This window comes from Cervus canadensis, chromosome 4, assembly GCF_019320065.1.
Source record: "Cervus canadensis isolate Bull #8, Minnesota chromosome 4, ASM1932006v1, whole genome shotgun sequence".
In the NCBI taxonomy this organism is placed as follows: domain Eukaryota; kingdom Metazoa; phylum Chordata; class Mammalia; order Artiodactyla; family Cervidae; genus Cervus; species Cervus canadensis.
Window position 1 is genome coordinate 47,018,683 of NC_057389.1, and position 6,000 is coordinate 47,024,682.

A 6,000-nucleotide genomic window follows, 5' to 3' on the forward strand; every position below is an offset into this window, starting at 1 on the left:
ACCCTATGTGCGGCAAACCCAGGAAAAACCAGATGAAATCTAAGGAAGTAGAGCTCTCCGGCATCCCTGTGGGTAGATAAGCTACAAGTTTAACTACAATCCTCTCCCTCTGTCCGAATCCATGGCTGAGTCCACCATTGGGAATATGTTTAAACACACAGTGGTCATATGAACAGTTTCATTTTCCAGATGAGAATGTTTCCTTAGGAAGAAGTTGCTCTTTAAGCCCATGTCCTCCCTGCTAATCAGGGCCACCTCCCACTCCCAGGCCAGGCTGATTTCTCTGTAACGATGCCCATAAAACTGTCCAGGTTTCCGTTTGCCCTTGGTCTTGGGCGTAGCTGCTGGTCATTCTCAAGGCCACTGAAAGTCACTTAGAATGTGATAAGGTCTGCAAGCAGGAACTTTGGCCATGATCCTCGCCAGCTGCTTCCCCAGGGTTTGAGATAGCTAGTTCAGCCCCCAAGGGAACCTGGGCCCAAGGAGTATGGATGACTACATGTGGTCCATCCTTGCTCAGGGAGCTCCTCCACAAACTCACATGGTTTATCCCCCACCTTTCCTGGGAAAGCACTTCTGTAGAGGAACAAGGGGGCTTCTTCAGTGGCTCAGCAGTAAAGAATCCACCTGCATTGCAGGAGACACAGGAGATGTGGCTTCAGTCCCTGGGTTGGGAAGATCCCCTGGAAGAGGGCATGGTAACCCACTCCAGTATCCTTGCCTAGAAAAATCCCATGGACAGAGGAGCCTGGTGGGCTGTAGTCCATGGGGTTGCAAAGAGTCAGACATTACTGAAGTGGCTGAGCACATATGCATGCAGGCGTGCATGCAGAGGAACAAGAACCCTCTAGAGGTAGATGGATGTTGGTCCATCCCAGGGCAGAACTAGAAAATTATTTCAGCCTCTTGAGGTCAGTAGGAACACTAAGGCCCCGGACAGTCAGGGCACTTGCTCTGGGCTCCTTCCTCCACACCTGCTGCCTCCCCAAGAAGGGGCCATGCATTCATCCCCACAAGGATGCCATCCACTTCCATGAGCCCCCTGGATGCCCTCCTCCCACTGCAGGATGAGACAAGACAGGCAGTCTGAGGAGGTGAACTTCCTACATCAGGGCGGTGTGTGCTAGCCTAGAGGGCTGGTGATGAAACAGATCACCAGTGAAAATCCATGGAAAAGGAGGCATCAGTCATGAGTAACAATAGCAGCAACAGGGAGCCTTCCGGGGGCTGGGGGTGGAGATGAGGGAGTACATCCTCAGTGATACCAGCTCCAACCAGCCCAGCCTGGAGAGGTGACGGTGCCCTGCCATGGGAGGGGCTGCCCGCACCCGCACACCCTCCCAGCGCGCCTCTCCTGGGTTGGCACATAAAATGCAGCCAGATAGCCAGGGAGCTGGGGCTGAATGGCAGGAAAGGCTGAAGCTAGGGCGGCCCCTCGCCTGCCCACCCATCCTGACAATTCAATGCAAGGCTGAGGCCAGACAAAGCACTTGAAAATGTCAGTCAGGGAACAATCTCTTTCCCCAACTCCCTGCCTCTGACCTTGGGCACGCAGCCTCAACCTCAGATGGGCTGATCTTTTTCCCAGATCTGCCAATTCCATTCGTGGTCCCTTCCCACCCAACACAACACGACACGACACACACACATACTCTCTCCTCCCCGCCCCCTCACCCCCCCTTAAGGTAACAACTGAACTTTTTACTCCAATCACAGAATTTCAGGGCTGCTAATTTGTAGAGGCCAAAAAATGATCTACTTGGCAGATCACATTTTAGACCCTGGATAACCAGAACCCACACTCTCGTGAACATTGAAAATGGTAGAAACATAAAGAGAGCCTGTTGCCAAAATGAACAGGACCCCAGGGATCTCCTAGCAATCCTCAGTCTTCATTCATTTGGGTGGTTTATATTTTTCTTTAAATCCACTCCCTGGTTTGGATTTTATATATTTTCCCCTAATGTGGGGGGGGGGGTGGTATAAATAACACACAACCTTTGTTAAAATGAAAACTGGCGGTCCCCAGGGCACCATCTCCAAGTGGCCAATGCTGTGCACACCACACTCCAGGAAATACTACTTTGGTCTACACTTGCTATTGGGGGGATGGGGAAACTGAAGCCCAGAGTTAGGGGGAAGCCCATTTAACATCCAGAGCAAGGCAGTGGCAGGGTCACCCCCAGAACCCAGAGCCCAGCTCCCCCCAAGCCTTGCTCTTTTGGAAGAGAAAACTCAGGTCACAGGGCCCCCGGCAAGGGGTTGCCCCTATTTGTCACAGAATCTGGGTGCAGCTGTTCTCCAAGGAACCCTTGTCTCAGTCATCCCCTGACCCCTGCGGGTTGGGGCAGCCCCATTCTGTCCTCCTGGTGCCATGGGCAAGCTCTCCCCTATCTTGGCTTGGTTTCCTCACTTCCCAGGGCTACAGTGAAGATGCCAAGTTCCCGGAGACAAGCACTCTGAAAAAAAATGAAGGCGGATGAGGGAGAAGAGACTGTTGTCAGCCCTTTGCTCTATGCCTCAGCCTTTCTTTCTGGGAAATGGGTAGAGGTGGTGCAGGTGTGAGGGGACTGAGCTGGGCTGGAGACAAAAGGAAGGAGGATCGTGGCTCCAGAGGACAGCAGAGAAGGACCGCCACCAGCTCGGCCAGGGTGTCTCCTGACGTCCCTTGAGGACCATCCCAGGGGGCAGCCAACAGTGTCCCAGGCGCTGAGTGTTAGGAAGGAGTCTGCCTAGGGCTCAGGCCACAGGAGGCCACAGGGGAGACTCATTTGGTCCTGAGAGCAGACACCCCACCAACCTGCAGACATGCTTACGTACACACACACACTGCCCACCCACCCATGCAGTGTGAACACACACACATCTCATGCATCACACACGCTCTTGTACACACGCAAATGACCCCGAACCTCCCTACCCCCAGCCATCCCTGGGCACACAGTGGGGGCCAGCCTGCATCTCTCCTCCCCCCAGTCCCCAGTCCCAGGCCTGGCGGCTTCTCTGTCCCGCTGCCTGGGAGACACATGTGGTTTCAGTTAGCAGCAGAGCGGGCATTTCCGTCCCAGACATCAGGGCCCTGCCAGGCCCTGGCCCCACAGGCGCCCACAAGAGGGGCCACCTTGGCCCCCACCCCTCCACTGGCCATCCCAGCGGCCCCAGAGGCCCCTCTCCCCAGGAAGACCCTGCTCTCGTCCTCCATGGTCTCCACCTCACCTGGAGCTGGATCCGCACCCTCTCTCTTGGGGACCGCTGTGCCCAGGCTCCAGCCACGGCTGCCCGCCTGCCTCCTCACTCAGCTCTGTCTCGAGCAGGCTGAGCGGGATGGGAGGAGGGCAGGGTGTCAGGGGGGCGGGCGGGAGGGAGGGGAGGGGGCGTGTGGAAATGAAACTTTAATAACAGAGCCCCTTTTGTTTCCGAGCATATGGGATATTTCATACATACTGAAGACATTAGCCGTCTATATTTTTAAGGGCTCGGGCTAAAGGATGAATAAATACAGCCCATATTCTCCTCGGCAAACACGCACAAGAAGAGCGCTGACTTCTGGAGCATTTCAAAACCCAAAGAAAAAACCCCTGGTGACACCGGACACTTAAAAGTAAATATGTTTCCCAAACCCCAGGCCCGCCTTGCCCCTTCTCACAGCCACCTGGGGGCCTCCCACTGCCCTCCTTCCACAGTCCACTCTGCAGCAAGAAAAGCAAGGCCCTGGGGTCCAGCTCCCATCTCAAGCCTCTTTCTCAGGCCCTCCAGAAGGATCCCAGAGTGTCAGAGTCCCCACAGAGCTTGGAAATCTTTACCCTCCTCATGGCCCCCAGAAAGGGGCAGGGACTTGCCTGAGGTCACACAGCAAATCAGGAGCTTGAGCCAAGGGGCAGTGCCTTCTTCTTTCAGCAGGAGGGATCCCCCACTTCCCCACGTCGGGCTGGGGGTGGGGAGACCCCAGAGGGAGGGCTGAGGTGTGGGCTGGGAGAATGCCCGCCTGCCTTTTCCACTAGAGAGCTGTTCTGGGCACCCATCCAGGGGAGACGTCAGTTGGGCTGGAAACTGGGCCGGCCCCAGGAAATCCCCTTCAGGCTGGCAGATCCCAACAGGCCTGGAGACCTCAGGTGAGGGCGCCTCCCGCCCTGAGAGCCTGGCTCCCAGCTCCCTTGTGCCTTCCATCTGTCCTCTGTGAGAAAAAAGACAGAGGCCCAGAGAGGGTCAGTCCTTGACCAAGGTCACACAGCAAGATGACGACAGAGAGAGAAATTGAACCTGCGTCTTCAGATTCTGTGCTTGCTGGCATGCTTTGCTGGTAAGCTCCTCTCCAGCTCCCTCCAGACAGGGCCCCTTCCTCCTGGTCTGCACTTTTCCCCACTTACGTGTATTCACCCCCCACCCCACACCATTCTTCTTAGAGTCTAATCTCTTCTTACCAACCATCTAACCATCCATTTAGTTGAGTAATTAGTGTAATGCTTGACACAGGAAAAAAATGCCCATGGTAAATGTGAACAATTTATTAGGATGATATTGACTGCATTTCTACCCTGCCCCAAGCTCCATGCCAGGCACAGGGGCCAAGCCCATACCCTCCCAGGGCTCATGGAAGAGAAGGAGCCTCCTTTACAGACATCTTCTCCCCAGTTGGGAGAAAGTGAGACTCAGTGAGGTTCAGATGCTTCCCCAGGCCACGCTGGTGGTAGATAATGGGGCTGGGCCTCCAACCAGGATTTCCTGACTCCAGAATCAATGCTTGTTACCTTCTAGGAGCTCATTCATCACTTGCCGCACCCTGGTCCCAAGACTGTCCATCACTGTGTTATTATTAAATATCTCTATAGGTAATAAGAGCAGGCAGGCAGAGCAACCCCAAAGCTTCCATAAAGGAGGAGCATTGATGCAGGAGCTGGAGCCCTAGGTTCCTGGCCTCGCCCTGCCATTAACAGCTGTGTGAGGTCCCATTGCTAAGGACACGGTTTCTCTCCTCTGTAAAGTAGGAGGGAATATGAATCATGAAAGTCATGTGATATAAAGGATGTGAGGGGGGATTTACCATGTACATGGTGATTTCCCTGTCTGGAATTTTGCATCATGGATGGATCCTGGCATTCAGTCCTGTCTAGGTTCCAACATGCCCCGACTGGCCTCCTTACCAGTAGGTACCCCTTGCTGCAACCCACATCAGCCCCCAGAATCAGCTTCCTGAAGAAGCCGCTTCATCTTGTCACCCCACAGTTACCCCACAGCAGTCAATGAGTTAAAGGGGCAATCATGACCTCTAGAGACCTGGCTCGAACCTGAGCCTCCCCTCTCCTTCCCAACCCAGACCCTCTACCCGCGTTGGCTTGGCATCCTTGGGCTTCCAGAAAGCTTTCCCTTCTCCAAGTGATCAGCACGCCCATCACCTGCTCATCACTCCTGCTTCTATCATCAGTTTACTGATGTGAAGGTCCATGAGCTTCAGAGCACAAACTTGCTACTCTTTACTGGTGACAGCTCAGAGGCGTTTTTAGAAAGGGAGCTTCCAACAAGTACTTGGCTGGGTTCTTTTAGGTAGGAAGGTTTCCAGGCAAGTGAGAGGTGGTTGCCTCGATGCTCATTATTTCATAAGATGGACAATAAAATAGCCTTTGTATTTCATGGGAAACTTACTCTGTGCCAGGTACTCGCTAGTGTTTCAGACGCATTATCTGCTCGCTCCTGACACCCTAACAATAGCAAGAGGAAGGTAGGGAGGCTAACCTGTTGGCCTGAAGCCCTCTGCCTGCACGGGGCATAGTCACACTCATGCAGGGCCTGCTGGCGCCGGCCTGGGCTCCTCACTGCCTTTTGGGTCAGTGTTTTCCATCCTTGACAGTGTGGGATCCAGAGGAGTGACATTTGGCCTCAGACTCTTCAGCCTCCTCGCAGCAGCACAGAGCTCGGTGATTTGCTCTTAACCAGTGTGAGTCAACTGGCTGGACTGATCCTGCTGTGATTTTCTGATGGAAGGAGGTGGCATGTCTGCGTGCA

At 54.2% G+C, this 6,000-nt stretch overlaps 1 protein-coding gene across 1 annotated transcript in view; it reads right to left on the reverse strand.

Annotated features, from left to right (window-relative positions):
* Positions 1-3,350, reverse strand: part of SYNPO (synaptopodin) — a 56,841-nt gene extending 53,491 nt beyond the window's left edge. Inside the window, exon 1 of the mRNA XM_043464953.1 lies at positions 3,217-3,350. The gene's annotated coding sequence lies outside the window, so the exon portion shown is untranslated. The remainder of the gene's footprint in view (positions 1-3,216) is intronic.
* Between the last annotated feature and the right edge of the window lie 2,650 nt (positions 3,351-6,000).